The sequence below is a fragment of the Rutidosis leptorrhynchoides genome, chromosome 6, assembly GCF_046630445.1.
Source record: "Rutidosis leptorrhynchoides isolate AG116_Rl617_1_P2 chromosome 6, CSIRO_AGI_Rlap_v1, whole genome shotgun sequence".
NCBI lineage: Eukaryota > Viridiplantae > Streptophyta > Magnoliopsida > Asterales > Asteraceae > Rutidosis > Rutidosis leptorrhynchoides.
The window spans coordinates 353377832-353397626 of record NC_092338.1 but is presented as its reverse complement, the minus strand read 5'-3'; positions in this window follow the sequence as shown (position 1 = coordinate 353397626).

The window sequence follows — 19795 nt, the reverse complement described above, 5'->3', positions numbered from 1 at the left end:
ATATATATTGCAAAAGCATTTAAAAAGGGAGCAAATGAAACTCACTATACTGTATTTCGTAGTAAAAATACATATGACGTCATTGAACAAGTGCAAGGTTGGCCTCGGATTCACGAACCTATATCAAGTATATATATTAAAACATATAATTAACATGTAATAATAATCAAACCAGTTTATATATATTAATTATATTATTTATTATTTATTATAATGTATTTGTTATTTTTAAATGTTATATATATATATATATATATATATATATATATATATATATATATATATATATATATATATATATATATGTTACATTTATATTAAAATAGTAAATTAGATAGTTTTAAGATATATGTAATAATTATATATTTTTTTATATTAATATCTTTTATTTGTTAAATTAATAATCATGATAATACTAAAAAAATAATAATAATACTAATAATGACATTGATAATAATAATTTTGATAATAACATTAGTCTTTTTATTTGTAGTAATAATAATAATAATAATAATAATAATAATAACAACAACAACAACAACAACAACAACAACAACAACAACAACAACAACAACAACAACAACAACAATAATAATAATAATAATAATAATAATAATAATAATAATAATAATAATAATAATAATAATAATAATAATAATCCTATATTAAGTCCATTTACTATAAGGGAGCCCAAGATAATGGCCCATGTGTATGTTTAATTGGATCCACAAAGTAGCCCAACAGACCCTCACCAGACAGCTTTTATTAAAATATATATATATATATATATATATATATATATATATATATATATATATATATATATATATATATATATATATATATATATATATATTTGCAATTGCATAGTTTCGAACCCATGACCTCTTGATTAACAAAGACACTACTAACCAATGAACCGCCAGTTTGTTTTGGTAAACTTACGTGTCTATATCTTTATCAAATACGAATCTGCACATCATCTAAATTTAACCTCAACATCCTTTTATTTAATAGTATCATTATCAATAATGTTATCATCATCTTAATCTAATCCATCGATCATCATGATTATTATAACATCATCATCATCAAATAATCATATTATCTATCATTATCATAATCACTTCATCATTATCATGTTTTATCGTCGCCCTCATAATCTTCATCATACCCGTCACCATCACCATTCCATCACGAAATCATCATTTTCATCTCGTCACTTGGTACCTCTCGATAACCATGGGATTAACTTTCAATTTCCTCCATTATATTAATTTTAAACCATTCAAGTATCACTATTAATCTTAATCTAGACAACTAGTACTTATTATTAATTCATAATAGAGTATTTGTGTAAACGTTTAGTTCTCAAATTTCATTTCACGTTTTAAGTCACGAAACTGTCTCTTATTGTAACCGAGACTGATAGTCATATGGTTTCATATCGGTTAGTTTCGGTTCGTCTTGTTTAAGAGATGTGAAAAGGTACCATTACATAAGCCTAACAACATAAACATTGTTGAGTTTTGTATCGAGATACCTTCATAATGAACCAAGTTTTGTGGCTATTGTCCTTCATCTGATCATCTTTGCATCTTTCAATAGATCGTTCACAGGTGTTCCCCCGATGCCCAATGGCTCGTAACCTCTAGACGCTCTACGCGTGCTCATTGCTCGAAACATTGCTAGGAAACTGTATGGTAAAGGTGGCCGATAGTTTCATTGTGGTGGTGGGGGTTGTTGTTGCTCGATTAGTATTAGAAACAGATATAGTTTAATGGTTGTTGTTGTTGCAAAATTTGAGTCGGATATATACAGCGATCAGGAAGAAACAAAGCACCGATGCAATTTGCAAATCTTGGCCCAACTGGCTTTTCTAAGCCCAAATAGTAATATAGTGGCCCAGCTGAGTTTTCAGTTTAAAAAAAAAATACAAATTAGATATTGGATTCTCCATTTGTATTACTATTATCACCGAAAGATTTTTGGCAAGTGGGGTTACATGTTGGCCATCAAAGGAAAAGTATACGCACATAAACATCACCTCTTTAATCTCCACTCACCTTTCTTAATATTAAATTGACATGTTCATTATAATAGGAAACCGAAATAGCTGTAGCACATCAAGGAAATAAAAAAAAAAAATATTGGTGAATGTGTGTGGTTTTCGAAGGGAGCCAGAACACCGACAGTAGCAGCAGTGGAACGTGAAACAGAAATAGAAACAAGACACCAGGGATCGAGAGGTGACGGTTGTTGGGGTTTTTAAACTGAAGCAGAAATACAAAATGGGTAACAGGCACACACGATATGTTTGATGAGGTGTTCATCGTTGAGAGTGGCTAAACAAAAACAATGAAAACGGTTTGCACAGATAGAAACTAGTGAGAGTGGTGTGTGGGTTTGTAGGCCAACATAGCAGCGAGAAAAGGAAAAAAATTATATAATCCCAACGACGGGTTGATGGTACGGTGAGGATGATTGTAGAGAGAGAAAGAGAGATGTATGGAGGTTGTGTGATGGCGAATGGTGACTGCAATGGCGGTACATGGTGGCTACAAGGGTGGTTCAAGTTCACGCAGATTGTAGGAGATAGTTGTGGGTGATGGAGTTGTGGAGGTGATGATTGACGAGAACTAAAACAGGAGAGATATATTGTGGTTAGTTGTGGTTGTGGTGGGAGTTTAAATGGTGATCAAGATAGGTTCATTCTCTGGTGTTGATCAACGTGAGGGTGGTTTGAGCCAAGATCACAGAGAGATATTGTGGTGAAGTGGGTTTCTAACTAGGATCGAATATAGAAACCAAATATAGTATTTTAAGGGTTCTAATGATTGATCTCATCATTATCGTTTCTACCTTAGCCGGAGTTGATGAAGTCACCAGAGTTGTATCGTGTATTATAGGAGATTAAAAGAATTGTGGTGTGTGGAAGAAGAAGAAGATGTATATCTCTTTTTGTGACTGTAATGTGTATGTAATTATATATATAGAATTAGTTAGATTGGAGAAAGCAAGGAAACAGTATCTTTAACTTAACACCCGTGACATAACATTGTATCTATCCTACCGACACTTTAACAGGATATCATATCGTGTCCATTGCTAAACAGTTAACGGATAAAAGTGTTCTTAAAAATCCCAAATTTTTAGATTAAATATATTTAATTATTCCACTTATTAACTGTTTGAAACCTGATCAAAAATGTTAGTTAATTATTTATTTTTCTGTTTCAATTAACATGTACGAAGTGCTAATATTTAAATTAAAAAGGTAAAAACTATTTTTATCAAACCTAAAATCTTTGTAATCAATTTACAGTTCAACTTTCATTTTAAATCTTCATACATATGTACTATATCATTATGAACACTGAAGAAATGTCAACCGAGTGTTACAGACGTTTACAGAATAGGTCCAAAATCATATTATTCAATATGCTCTTTATATATATAAGAACAGTTTTAAATAATAAATTTTTACTAAGTAAATACATTTATTAATTATATATTTTAAACAATTAAATTTAATATAACAATATATATATATACACAAGTAATATTTATATATATACCTACACATATTTATATATATACATATTTACAAACACTGGTTCGTGAATCATCGAGATTTGTCAAAGGGTAAATGAATACATGAACATAGTTCAAAATTTTTGAGACTTCAATATTACAGACTTTGCTTATCGTGTCGAAATCATTTAAAGATTAAGTTTAAATTGGTCAAAAATTTCTGGGTCGTCACACTCGCTACCCGTTAAAGAAATTCCATCCCGAAATTTGAGTGGGATGGTCATGGCTAACAATAAAAATGTTTTCATGACGAATATGAATTGATAAAAAGAGTTTCATCATCATTGAGTACTATAGCCAAAACGATTCGATTATGCGAAGCGTACGAGTGAAGTTATCACAAAAGGGTGGAATGAGTAAATATAGATTTGACTTAACCAGTGATGTAGTCACAATTGATTTCCGAAATTTAAGGGATTAAAGAGAATCTTCGAAATCTAAAAGATTTGATTCTTCGGCCAATAAGGAATTTAAGATCTCTATAATTAAATACAATGATCTGCCTCGTTTACTCTGTCTGGTATTTCCATTATAAATTAAACTCTTTCGTTCCATTATTCTCACCATTCCTATACTTTCTTTCTTAGTTCATACATCCAAAAGATGATGGAAATGTTTAATCCAGTTCTAATTCTTGATATTTTCCTAATTATCATTCCTGTCATCCTTCTTTTCAATCTTCCACCAGAAAAATCTGTTTACTTCTATTATTGCCTTGGGGTGATACTATTCTTAATTATACCGTGTCTTTATGTTGCTATTCTGTAACACCCGCGTTTTGGGGCTAGTTGAAATGACCATTGTACCCTTGGGTATGGTGTAATTAGTGATTTTAATAATTATATGTTTATAATTATTTGGTTATTTAGTTGAGACCAGTTTGTGACAAGGGTCACAGAACAGGTTCGTTTGTTGAATTTGGACTCCGTTAGGGCCTCCTAACGAAGTACGAAAGATATCAGATAACTGATAAATACCCGTGTGTTATGGGGTATGAGTTTTAACCCATTTATAAGCCTGCTTCCAGACTTTTCTTGCATTTTCCCCAAATTAGAAATTATACTCCGTACCTAAACTCTTACTCCCTTGAAACCCTATTTGATTTATGCTTGAAATTGGATTGTGTGGCCTTAGAGATTGAATTCTAACATCATAGTAATCACTATTCTCAGGTTTGTGCTTTGATTTCATGCTTTAATCTTGTCAAATTTGAGTTTTGGGTTTATGAGTTTAAAAGTGTGATTTTGGGTTTGATTCTTGCTTGAATGTGTTTGTTAGTGCTAATTGATGTTAGAAATAGTTGCTATATAGTTTATATGATGTATTTGAAGTGGTTTTGGTGTTAGAACTTGCAAAAATCGAGTTTTTGGGCCAAAAACGCGGAAAACAGCGTGCTGGAGCTGTTCTTCAGCTCCCACATGAGTGACAGGTCACTCGTACGAGTGACCACACTTTTGAGGGTCAACCGCACGTGTGAGGGCTCACTCGCACGAGTGAGGCCTCAGTCACACGTGTGACAGCTGGTCAGATTTTGTGGAAACTTGTTTTGGTCATAACTTTCAAACCGTAGCTCCGTTTTTGATGAATAAAGTATCGTTGGAATCGTAATGAAAAATCCTTTCTAATGGTAAACTTTTAAGAAACTAGATCAAACTTTATTTTGATCAGAAAAAGGGGTTTTAGGGTTTATGCCTTATTTTGCACGCATTTGAGTGTCATTATGGGCTGAAATTATAATGTAGACTTATCATATAGTGAATACATGTTGTAGGTGTTGATTTAGTGTATGTATTATTGTCTGATGTTGTGATTTTGGGTTGAAACCCATATAAATAGATGTTTCTACTGTTCTTCATCACTCGCACGAGTGAGCCTTCACTCGTACGGTTGAGGTAGTCAACCGTGTGGTGAACCGTGCGAGTGAGTAGTGATGGGAACTTATGTTTTGATTGTGATGATACGTACGGTTGAGATGTGACTCATACGAGTCACTGGTCACTCGTGTAGTGAACTGTACGGATCAGGTGAGTCATTGTTGGATGTTTGGTCATAGGCCAAACGTACGAGTGAATTGTCAACCGCACGGTTGAGTGTTCTCAAACGTGCGTGTGATGGTGTTACTCGTACAGTTGACAGACCAGTTGTAAAGTGATTAAGTGTTGGTTTTAGTATTGTTGTGTTATTGTCTTGTTGTCGTGTTATTATCAAGACATGATTACTGACTGTGCTATGTCTATTCTCAGGTGATAAGGACGAAGAGAAGGCTCAGTAAGATTAGAATTCTGAGTGCCTTCTGTTGCTGGTAATCGGTGAGTGGGATTATCTCCGGGTGTAGTATAGAGTAGCAAGTTGTGCTACTATGTTATATTATTTTAGTTGTTATGCTTAGTAGATATGTTGTAATAATGATCATTGTAGAGTTGCCATGCTAGTCGTAGGGACAGTTGTTCCTAGTGGTAGTTGCTTAACAGTTGTGTGCACAAGTTGTAGTTGCCTGTTGGAACCTATTGTTGTTAGGTTCAGCTCAGAGAGGTCAACCTTGTTGTGGTTGGATCCAGTTGGCTACTGTTTGTTGAGTATAGTATTGAATGACGCATCACCTGCGTGTGGATTTACTATACTGGGGATTCGGTAGTAAGGACTTTCGGTAGACGCTGCTCGTACAAGTCGTCGAGTCTCTAGTTGGAGCATAGTTGCTAGTTGATAGTTGCCAGTTGATAGTTGCCAGTTGTTAGTTGTCGGTTGCCTGTCATTGATTGTTGTAGTTGCTGTAGTTGTACAAGTTGGTACTGTATGCTAGATCTGTTAGATGATTCCATTCACTTAGCCTTGTGCTAACCCCCCTCACTGAAATGTCCCGTTCTTATTGACTAAAAACGTTCCATATTAATTGATTTCGTTGCGAGGTTTTGACCTCTATATGAGACGTTTTTCAAAGACTGCATTCATTTTTAAAACAAACCATAACCTTTATTTCATAGATAAAGGTTTTAAAAAGCTTTACGTAGATTATCAAATAATGATAATCTAAAATATCCTGTTTACACACGACCATTACATAATGGTTTACAATACAAATATGTTACAACAAAATAAGTTTTTTGAATGCAGTTTTTACACAATATCATACAAGCATGGACTCCAAATCTCGTCCTTATTTAAGTATGCGACAGCGGAAGCTCTTAATAATCACCTGAGAATAAACATGCTTAAAACGTCAACAAAAATGTTGGTGAGTTATAGGTTTAACCTATATATATCAAATCATAATAATAGACCACAAGATTTCATATTTCAATACACATCCCATACATAGAGATAAAAATCATTCATATGGTGAACACCTGGTAACCGACATTAACAAGATGCATATATAAGAATATCCCCATCATTCCGGGACACCCTTCGGATATGATATAAATTTCGAAGTACTAAAGCATCCAGTACTTTGGATGGGGTTTGTTAGGCCCAATAGATCTATCTTTAGGATTCGCGTCAATTAGGGTGTCTGTTCCCTAATTCATAGATTACAAGACTTAATAAAAAGGGGCATATTCGATTTCGATAATTCAACCATAGAATGTAGTTTCACGTACTTGTGTCTATTTTGTAAATCATTTATAAAACCTGCATGTATTCTCATCCCAAAAATATTAGATTTTAAAAGTGGGACTATAACTCACTTTCACAGATTTTTACTTCGTCGGGAAGTAAGACTTGGCCACTGGTTGATTCACGAACCTATAACAATATATACATATATATCAAAGTATGTTCAAAATATATTTACAACACTTTTAATATATTTTGATGTTTTAAGTTTATTAAGTCAGCTGTCCTCGTTAGTAACCTACAACTAGTTGTCCACAGTTAGATGTACAGAAATAAATCGATAAATATTATCTTGAATCAATCCACGACCCAGTGTATACATATCTCAGTATTGATCACAACTCAAACTATATATATTTTGGAATCAACCTCAACCCTGTATAGCTAACTCCAACATTCACATATAGAGTGTCTATAGTTGTTCCGAAATATATATAGATGTGTCGACATGATAGGTCGAAACATTGTATACGTGTCTATGGTATCTCAAGATTACATAATATACAATACAAGTTGATTAAGTTATGGTTGGAATAGATTTGTTACCAATTTTCACGTAGCTAAAATGAGAAAAATTATCCAATCTTGTTTTACCCATAACTTCTTCATTTTAAATCCGTTTTGAGTGAATCAAATTGCTATGGTTTCATATTGAACTCTATTTTATGAATATAAACAGAAAAGTATAGGTTTATAGTCGGAAAAATAAGTTACAAGTCGTTTTTGTAAAGGTAGTCATTTCAGTCGAAAGAACGACGTCTAGATGACCATTTTAGAAAACATACTTCCACTTTGAGTTTAACCATAATTTTTGGATATAGTTTCATGTTCATAATAAAAATCATTTTCCCAGAATAACAACTTTTAAATCAAAGTTTATCATAGTTTTTAATTAACTAACCCAAAACAGCCCGCGGTGTTACTACGACGGCGTAAATCCGGTTTTACGGTGTTTTTCGTGTTTCCAGGTTTTAAATCATTAAGTTAGCATATCATATAGATATAGAACATGTGTTTAGTTGATTTTAAAAGTCAAGTTAGAAGGATTAACTTTTATTTGCGAACAAGTTTAGAATTAACTAAACTATGTTCTAGTGATTACAAGTTTAAACCTTCGAATAAGATAGCTTTATATGTATGAATCGAATGATGTTATGAACATCATTACTACCTTAAGTTCCTTGGATAAACCTACTGGAAAAGAGAAAAGTGGATCTAGCTTCAATGGATCCTTGGATGGCTCGAAGTTCTTGAAGCAGAATTATGACACGAAAACAAGTTCAAGTAAGATCATCACTTGAAATAAGATTGTTATAGTTATAGAAATTGAACCAAAGTTTGAATATGATTATTACCTTGTATTAGAATGATAACCTACTGTAAGAAACAAAGATTTCTTGAGGTTGGATGATCACCTTACAAGATTGGAAGTGAGCTAGCAAACTTGAAAGTATTCTTGATTTTATGAAAGTAGAACTTTTGGAATTTATGAAGAACACTTAGAACTTGAAGATAGAACTTGAGAGAGATCAATTAGATGAAGAAAATTGAAGAATGAAAGTGTTTGTAGGTGTTTTTGGTCGTTGGTGTATGGATTAGATATAAAGGATATGTAATTTTGTTTTCATGTAAATAAGTCATGAATGATTACTCATATTTTTGTAATTTTATGAGATATTTCATGCTAGTTGCCAAATGATGGTTCCCACATGTGTTAGGTGACTCACATGGGCTGCTAAGAGCTGATCATTGGAGTGTATATACCAATAGTACATACATCTAAAAGCTGTGTATTGTACGAGTACGAATACGGGTGCATACGAGTAGAATTGTTGATGAAACTGAACGAGGATGTAATTGTAAGCATTTTTGTTAAGTAGAAGTATTTTGATAAGTGTCTTGAAGTCTTTAAAAAGTGTATGAATACATATTAAAACACTACATGTATATACATTTTAACTGAGTCGTTAAGTCATCGTTAGTCGTTACATGTAAATGTTGTTTTGAAACCTTTAGGTTAACGATCTTGTTGAATGTTGTTAACCCATTGTTTATTATAACAAATGAGATATTAAATTGTTATATTATCATGATATTATGATATATAATATATCTCAGTATGATGTATATACAGTTAAATGTCGTTACAACGATAATCGTTACATATATGTCTCGTTTCGAAATCATTAAGTTAGTAGTCTTATTTTTACATATGTATTTCATTGTTAATACACTTAATAATATATTTACTTATCATTTAACATAATTAACCAAGTGTATCAATATCTTAATATGATTCATATGTACCTAGTAAGACGTTGTTATAACGATAATCGTTATATATATCGTTTTCGAGTTTCTTAAATTAATAGTCTCATTTTTATGTATATAACTCATTGTTAAAATACCTAATGAGATACATACTTATAATAAAAACATGTTAACTATATATATAACCATATATATGCCATCGTATAGTTTTTACAAGTTTTACGTTCGTGAATCACCGGTCAACTTGGGTGGTCAATTGTCTATATGAAACATATTTCAATTAATCAAGTCTTAACAAGTTTGATTGCTTAACATGTTGGAAACATTTAATCATGTAAATATCAATATCAATTAATATATATAAACATGGAAAAGTTCGGGTCACTACAGTACCTACCCGTTAAATAAATTTCGTCCCGAAATTTTAAGCTGTTGAAGGTGTTGACGAATCTTCTGGAAATAGATGCGGGTATTTCTTCTTCATCTGATCTTCACGCTCCCAGGTGAACTCGGGTCCTCTACGAGCATTCCATCGAACCTTAACAATTGGTATCTTGTTTTGCTTAAGTCTTTTAACCTCACGATCCATTATTTCGACGGGTTCTTCGATGAATTGAAGTTTTTCGTTGATTTGGATTTCATCTAACGGAATAGTGAGATCTTCTTTAGCAAAACATTTCTTCAAATTCGAGACGTGGAAAGTGTTATGTACAGCCGCGAGTTGTTGAGGTAACTCAAGTCTGTAAGCTACTGGTCCGACACGATCAATAATCTTGAATGGTCCAATATACCTTGGATTTAATTTCCCTCGTTTACCAAATCGAACAATGCCTTTCCAAGGTGCAACTTTAAGCATGACCATCTCTCCAATTTCAAATTCTATATCTTTTCTTTTAATGTCAGCGTAGCTCTTTTGTCGACTTTGGGCGGTTTTCAACCGTTGTTGAATTTGGATGATCTTCTCGGTAGTTTCTTGTATAATCTCCGGACCCGTAATCTGTCTATCCCCCACTTCACTCCAACAAATCGGAGACCTGCACTTTCTACCATAAAGTGCTTCAAACGGTGCCATCTCAATGCTTGAATGGTAGCTGTTGTTGTAGGAAAATTCTGCTAACGGTAGATGTCGATCCCAACTGTTTCCGAAATCAATAACACATGCTCGTAGCATGTCTTCAAGCGTTTGTATCGTCCTTTCGCTCTGCCCATCAGTTTGTGGATGATAGGCAGTACTCATGTCTAGACGAGTTCCTAATGCTTGCTGTAATGTCTGCCAGAATCTTGAAATAAATCTGTCATCCCTATCAGAGATAATAGAGATTGGTATTCCATGTCTGGAGACGACTTCCTTCAAATACAGTCGTGCTAACTTCTCCATCTTGTCATCTTCTCTTATTGGCAGGAAGTGTGCTGATTTGGTGAGACGATCAACTATTACCCAAATAGTATCAAAACCACTTGCAGTCCTTGGCAATTTAGTGATGAAATCCATGGTAATGTTTTCCCATTTCCATTCCGGGATTTCGGGTTATTGAAGTAGACCTGATGGTTTCTGATGCTCAGCTTTGACCTTAGAACACGTCAAACATTCTCCTACGTATTTAGCAACATCGGCTTTCATACCCGGCCACCAAAAATGTTTCTTGAGATCCTTGTACATCTTCCCCGTTCCAGGATGTATTGAGTATCTGGTTTTATGAGCTTCTCTAAGTACCATTTCTCTCATATCTCCAAATTTTGGTACCCAAATCCTTTCAGCCCTATACCGGGTTCCGTCTTCCCGAATATTAAGATGCTTCTCCGATCCTTTGGGTATTTCATCCTTTAAATTTCCCTCTTTTAAAACTCCTTGTTGCGCCTCCTTTATTTGAGTAGTAAGGTTATTATGAATCATTATATTCATAGATTTTACTCGAATGGGTTCTCTGTCCTTCCTGCTCAAGGCATCGGCTACCACATTTGCCTTCCCCGGGTGGTAACGAATCTCAAAGTCGTAATCATTCAATAATTCAATCCACCTACGCTGCCTCATATTCAGTTGTTTCTGATTAAATATGTGTTGAAGACTTTTGTGGTCGGTATATATAATACTTTTGACCCCATATAAGTAGTGCCTCCAAGTCTTTAATGCAAAAACAACCGCGCCTAATTCCAAATCATGCGTCGTATAATTTTGTTCGTGAATCTTCAATTGTCTAGACGCATAAGCAATCACCTTCGTTCGTTGCATTAATACACAACCGAGACCTTGCTTTGATGCATCACAATAAATCACAAAATCATCATTCCCTTCAGGCAATGACAATATAGGTGCCGTAGTTAGCTTTTTCTTCAATAACTGAAACGCTTTCTCTTGTTCATCATTCCATTCAAATTTCTTCCCTTTATGCGTTAATGCAGTCAAGGGTTTTGCTATTCTGGAAAAGTCTTGGATGAACCTTCTGTAGTAACCAGCTAGTCCTAAAAACTGGAGTATGTGTTTCGGAGTTTTCGGGGTTTCCCACTTTTCAACAGTTTCAATCTTTGCCGGATCCACCTTAATACCTTCTTTGTTCACTATGTGACCGAGGAATTGAACTTCTTCCAACCAAAATGCACACTTTGAAAACTTAGCGTACAATTCTTCCTTCCTCAATACTTCTAACACCTTTCTCAAATGTTCACCGTGTTCTTGGTCATTCTTTGAGTAAATAAGTATGTCATCAATGAAAACAATGACAAACTTGTCAAGGTATGGTCCACACACTCGGTTCATAAGGTCCATGAACACAGCTGGTGCATTAGTTAAACCAAACGGCATGACCATAAACTCGTAATGACCGTAACGTGTTCTGAAAGCAGTCTTTGGAATATCATCTTCTTTCACCCGCATTTGATGATACCCGGAACGTAAGTCAATCTTTGAATAAACAGACGACCCTTGTAGTTGATCAAATAAGTCATCGATTCTCGGTAGTGGGTAGCGGTTCTTGATGGTAAGTTTGTTCAACTCTCGGTAGTCGATACACAACCTGAATGTACCATCTTTCTTCTTGACAAACAAAACAGGAGCTCCCCACGGTGATGTGCTTGGTCGAATGAAACCACGCTCTAAAAGTTCTTGTAATTGGCTTTGTAGTTCTTTCATCTCGCTGGGTGCGAGTCTGTAAGGAGCACGAGCTATTGGTGCAGCTCCTGGTACAAGATCTATTTGAAATTCAACGGATCGATCTGGGGGTAATCCCGGTAATTCTTTCGGAAATACATCAGGAAATTCTTTTGCGACGGGAACATCATTGATGCTCTTTTCTTCAGTTTGTACTTTCTCGACGTGTGCTAGAACAGCATAGCAACCTTTTCTTATTAGTTTTTGTGCTTTCAAATTACTAATAAGATGTAGCTTCATGTTGCCCTTTTCTCCGTACACCATTAAGGGTTTTCCTTTTTCTCGTATAATGCGAATTGCATTTTTGTAACAAACGATCTCCGCTTTCACTTCTTTCAACCAGTCCATACCGATTATCACATCAAAACTCCCTAACTCTACTGGTATCAAATCAATCTTAAATGTTTCGCTAACCAGTTTAATTTCTCGATTTCGACATATATTATCTGCTGAAATTAATTTACCATTTGCTAATTCGAGTAAAAATTTACTATCCAAAGGCATCAATGGACAACTTAATTTAGCACAAAAATCTCTACTCATATAGCTTCTATCCGCACCCGAATCAAATAAAACGTAAGCAGATTTATTGTCAATAAGAAACGTACCCGTAACAAGCTCCGGGTCTTCCTGTGCCTCTGCCGCATTAATATTGAAAACTCTTCCACGGCCTTGTCCATTCGTGTTCTCCTGGTTCGGGCAATTTCTAATAATGTGGCCCGGTTTTCCACATTTATAACAAACTACATTGGCATAACTTGCTCCGACACTACTTGCTCCGCCATTACTCGTTCCGACACCATTTGTTCCTTTCGTTCTATTAACCCCTGGTCCGTAGACCTCACACTTCGCCGCGCTATGACCATTTCTTTTACACTTGTTGCAAAATTTGGTGCAGAACCCCGAGTGATTCTTTTCACACCTTTGGCATAGCTGCTTCTGATTGTTGTTGTTGTTGCGGTTATTATTGTTGTTGGGATGATTGTTGTAGTTGCTGTTGTTGTTGTTGTTGTTGTTGTTGTTGGGCCGTTTGTTGTAGTTGCGATTGATGTTGCGATTGTTGGGATAATTGTTGCGATTATTGTTGTAATTGCTATTGCTGTTGTATTGGTGATTCTTATCACCGTTTTCCTCCCACTTTCTTTTGACTTGCTTCACATTGGCCTCTTCAGCAGTCTGTTCTTTAATTCTTTCTTCAATTTGGTTCACGAGTTTGTGAGCCATTCTACATGCCTGTTGTATGGAGGCGGGCTCGTGTGAACTTATATCTTCTTGGATTCTTTCCGGTAATCCTTTCACAAACGCGTCGATCTTCTCTTCCTCATCTTCGAATGCTCCCGGACACAATAGGCACAATTCTGTGAATCGTCTTTCGTACGTGGTAATATCAAATCCTTGGGTTCGTAACCCTCTAAGTTCTGTCTTAAGCTTATTGACCTCGGTTCTGGGACGGTACTTCTCGTTCATCAATTGCTTGAATGCTGACCACGGTAGTGCGTACGCATCGTCTTGTCCCACTTGCTCTAGATAGGTATTCCACCATGTTAACGCAGAACCTGTGAAGGTATGCGTAGCGTACTTTACTTTGTCCTCTTCAGTACACTTACTTATGGCAAACACCGATTCGACCTTCTCGGTCCACCGTTTCAATCCGATCGGTCCTTCGGTTCCATCAAATTCCAAAGGTTTGCAGGCAGTGAATTCTTTGTAGGTGCATCCTACACGATTTCCTGTACTGCTAGATCCAAGGTTATTGTTGGTATGTAGCGCAGCCTGTACTGCGGCTATGTTTGAAGCTAGAAAAGTACGGAATTCCTCTTCATTCATATTCACGGTGTGTCGAGTAGTCGGTGCCATTTCCTTCAAAATAGTTAAATGGAACAAGTTAATCATACAGAATATTAAGAGTAGTTAATAGTATTTCGTAGCATAATATGAACTCATTTATAAAAGCTTTTTCTTCATATTAGCGTTTTATAAGTTTAAATTCGGGTAGTACCTACCCGTTAAGTTCATACTTAGTAGCTAATATACAATTCAACTACTACAATTCTATATGAAAAACTGATTATAATAATATTTCGCGTTCAAACTTTTATACAATATTTTACAAACTTACAATACCGCTTATTTTACATAAAGCATGAAATATAGCACACAATAACTTTGATACAAGATAGTTGTGAAGATAATTCTAGCTAGTACACAAGTCGTTCAGCAAAGGCAATAAAGACACGTAATTCATACGTCCAGAAACAAGTCATGCATTCTGGTTTTACTAGGACTACTTCCCATCCTTGGTCTTGTGCAACATAACCGTTATGGCCGTTGATAAGACAGCGTGTTGTAGCGTCGTCAAAGGGACGAGGGTTACGTAATGTCCAACAGTCCCGTAATAATCTAAAAACCTCATTTCTTACCCCAATTACCGACTCCGTCACTTGTGGAAACGTTTTGTTTAATAGTTGTAGCCCGATGTTCTTGTTCTCACTTTGGTGAGAAGCGAACATTACTAATCCGTAAGCATAACATGCTTCTTTATGTTGCATGTTAGCCGCTTTTTCTAAATCACGAAGTCCAATATTCGGATATATTGAGTCAAAATAATTTCTTAACCCGTTGCGTAAAATAGCATTTGGGTTCCCCGCAATATATGCGTCAAAGTAAACACATCGTAACTTATGGGTTTCCCAATGTGATATCCCCCATCTTTCAAACGAAAGTCTCTTATAAACCAAGACATTCTTGGAACGTTCTTCGAATGTCTTACAAACTGATCTCGCCTTAAATAGTTGTGCCGAGGAATTCTTGCCGACTCTAGACAAGATTTCATCAATCATGTCTCCGGGTAGGTCTCTTAAAATATTGGGTTGTCTATCCATTTTGTGTTTTTAAACTGTAAAATAGACAAGAGTTAGATTCATAAAAAAAATACTTATTAATACAAGCAATTTTTACATATATCATAAAGTATACGAACACTATATTACATATATTACACCACACGAATACAACTATCTTATTCTGACTCCCTCGTTTCTTCTTCTTCTTCGGTTTTGGTTCGTTTTGCCAAGTTTCTAGGGATATATGATGTTCCCCTAATACGAGCCGTCGTGATCCACATTGGTTTAGAAAAACCTGGTGGTTTAGAGGTTCCCGGGTCATTGTTACAACTTAAGGACTTCGGGGGTTGACGATACATATAAAGTTCATCGGGGTTGGAATTAGATTTCTCTATTTTTATGCCCTTTCCCTTATTATTTTCTTTTGCCTTTTTAAATTCAGTTGGGGTAATTTCTATAACATCATCGGAATTCTCGTCGGAATCCGATTCATCGGAGAATTGGTAATCCTCCCAATATTTTGCTTCCTTGGCGGAAACACCATTGACCATAATTAACCTTGGTCGGTTGGTTGAGGATTTTCTTTTACTTAACCGTTTTATTATTTCCCCCACCGGTTCTATTTCTTCATCCGGTTTCGATTCTTCTTCCGGTTCCGATTCTTCTTCCGGTTCCGACTCTTCTTCCGGTTCCTCTTCGGGAACTTGTGAATCAGTCCACAAATCATTCCAATTTACATTTGACTCTTCATTATTATTAGGTGAGTCAATGGGACTTGTTCTAGAGGTAGACATCTATCACATAATATCAAACGCGTTAAGAGATTAATATATCACATAATATTCACATGTTAAAAATATATAGTTTCCAACAAAATTTGTTAAGCAATCATTTTTCAAGTAAACACGGTCGAAGTCCAGACTCACTAATGCATCCTAACAAACTCGATAAGACACACTAATGCAAAATTCTGGTTCTCTAAGACCAACGCTCGGATACCAACTGAAATGTCCCGTTCTTATTGACTAAAAACGTTCCATATTAATTGATTTCGTTGCGAGGTTTTGACCTCTATATGAGACGTTTTTCAAAGACTGCATTCATTTTTAAAACAAACCATAACCTTTATTTCATAGATAAAGGTTTTAAAAAGCTTTACGTAGATTATCAAATAATGATAATCTAAAATATCCTGTTTACACACGACCATTACATAATGGTTTACAATACAAATATGTTACAATAAAATAAGTTTTTTGAATGCAGTTTTTACACAATATCATACAAGCATGGACTCCAAATCTCGTCCTTATTTAAGTATGCGACAGCGGAAGCTCTTAATAATCACCTGAGAATAAACATGCTTAAAACGTCAACAAAAATGTTGGTGAGTTATAGGTTTAACCTATATATATCAAATCATAATAATAGACCACAAGATTTCATATTTCAATACACATCCCATACATAGAGATAAAAATCATTCATATGGTGAACACCTGGTAACCGACATTAACAAGATGCATATATAAGAATATCCCCATCATTCCGGGACACTCTTCGGATATGATATAAATTTCGAAGTACTAAAGCATCCAGTACTTTGGATGGGGTTTGTTAGGCCCAATAGATCTATCTTTAGGATTCGCGTCAATTAGGGTGTCTGTTCCCTAATTCATAGATTACCAGACTTAATAAAAAGGGGCATATTCAATTTCGATAATTCAACCATAGAATGTAGTTTCACGTACTTGTGTCTATTTTGTAAATCATTTATAAAACCTGCATGTATTCTCATCCCAAAAATATTAGATTTTAAAAGTGGGACTATAACTCACTTTCACAGATTTTTACTTCGTCGGGAAGTAAGACTTGGCCACTGGTTGATTCACGAACCTATAACAATATATACATATATATCAAAGTATGTTCAAAATATATTTACAACACTTTTAATATATTTTGATGTTTTAAGTTTATTAAGTCAGCTGTCCTCGTTAGTAACCTACAACTAGTTGTCCACAGTTAGATGTACAGAAATAAATCGATAAATATTATCTTGAATCAATCCACGACCCAGTGTATACGTATCTCAGTATTGATCACAACTCAAACTATATATATTTTGGAATCAACCTCAACCCTGTATAGCTAACTCCAACATTCACATATAGAGTGTCTATGGTTGTTCCGAAATATATATAGATGTGTCGACATGATAGGTCGAAACATTGTATACGTGTCTATGGTATCTCAAGATTACATAATATACAATACAAGTTGATTAAGTTATGGTTGGAATAGATTTGTTACCAATTTTCACGTAGCTAAAATGAGAAAAATTATCCAATCTTGTTTTACCCATAACTTCTTCATTTTAAATCCGTTTTGAGTGAATAAAATTGCTATGGTTTCATATTGAACTCTATTTTATGAATCTAAATAGAAAAGTATAGGTTTATAGTCGGAAAAATAAGTTACAAGTCGTTTTTGTAAAGGTAGTCATTTCAGTCGAAAGAACGACGTCTAGATGACCATTTTAGAAAACATACTTCCACTTTGAGTTTAACCATAATTTTTGGATATAGTTTCATGTTCATAATAAAAATCATTTTCCCAGAATAACAACTTTTAAATCAAAGTTTATCATAGTTTTTAATTAACTAACCCAAAACAGCCCGCGGTGTTACTACGACGGCGTAAATCCGGTTTTACGGTGTTTTTCGTGTTTCCAGGTTTTAAATCATTAAGTTAGCATATCATATAGATATAGAACATGTGTTTAGTTGATTTTAAAAGTCAAGTTAGAAGGATTAACTTTTATTTGCGAACAAGTTTAGAATTAACTAAACTATGTTCTAGTGATTACAAGTTTAAACCTTCGAATAAGATAGCTTTATATGTATGAATCGAATGATGTTATGAACATCATTACTACCTTAAGTTCCTTGGATAAACCTACTAGAAAAGAGAAAAGTGGATCTAGCTTCAATGGATCCTTGGATGGCTCGAAGTTCTTGAAGCAGAATTATGACACGAAAACAAGTTCAAGTAAGATCATCACTTGAAATAAGATTGTTATAGTTATAGAAATTGAAACAAAGTTTGAATATGATTATTACCTTGTATTAGAATGATAACCTACTGTAAGAAACAAAGATTTCTTGAGGTTGGATGATCACCTTACAAGATTGGAAGTGAGCTAGCAAACTTGAAAGTATTCTTGATTTTATGAAACTAGAACTTTTGGAATTTATGAAGAACACTTAGAACTTGAAGATAGAACTTGAGAGAGATCAATTAGATGAAGAAAATTGAAGAATGAAAGTGTTTGTAGGTGTTTTTGGTCGTTGGTGTATGGATTAGATATAAAGGATATGTAATTTTGTTTTCATGTAAATAAGTCATGAATGATTACTCATATTTTTGTAATTTTATGAGATATTTCATGCTAGTTGCCAAATGATGGTTCCCACATGTGTTAGGTGACTCACATGGGCTGCTAAGAGCTGATCATTGGAGTGTATATACCAATAGTACATACATCTAAAAGCTGTGTATTGTACGAGTACGAATACGGGTGCATACGAGTAGAATTGTTGATGAAACTGAACGAGGATGTAATTGTAAGCATTTTTGTTAAGTAGAAGTATTTTGATAAGTGTCTTGAAGTCTTTCAAAAGTGTATGAATACATATTAAAACACTACATGTATATACATTTTAACTGAGTCGTTAAGTCATCGTTAGTCGTTACATGTAAATGTTGTTTTGAAACCTTTAGGTTAACGATCTTGTTGAATGTTGTTAACCCATTGTTTATTATAACAAATGAGATATTAAATTGTTATATTATCATGATATTATGATATATAATATATCTCAGTATGATGTATATACAGTTAAATGTCGTTACAACGATAATCGTTACATATATGTCTCGTTTCGAAATCATTAAGTTAGTAGTCTTATTTTTACATATGTATTTCATTGTTAATACACTTAATAATATATTTACTTATCATTTAACATAATTAACCAAGTGTATCAATATCTTAATATGATTCATATGTACCTAGTAAGACGTTGTTATAACGATAATCGTTATATATATCGTTTTCGAGTTTCTTAAATTAATAGTCTCATTTTTATGTATATAACTCATTGTTAAAATACCTAATGAGATACATACTTATAATAAAAACATGTTAACTATATATATAACCATATATATGTCATCGTATAGTTTTTACAAGTTTTACGTTCGTGAATCACCGGTCAACTTGGGTGGTCAATTGTCTATATGAAACATATTTCAATTAATCAAGTCT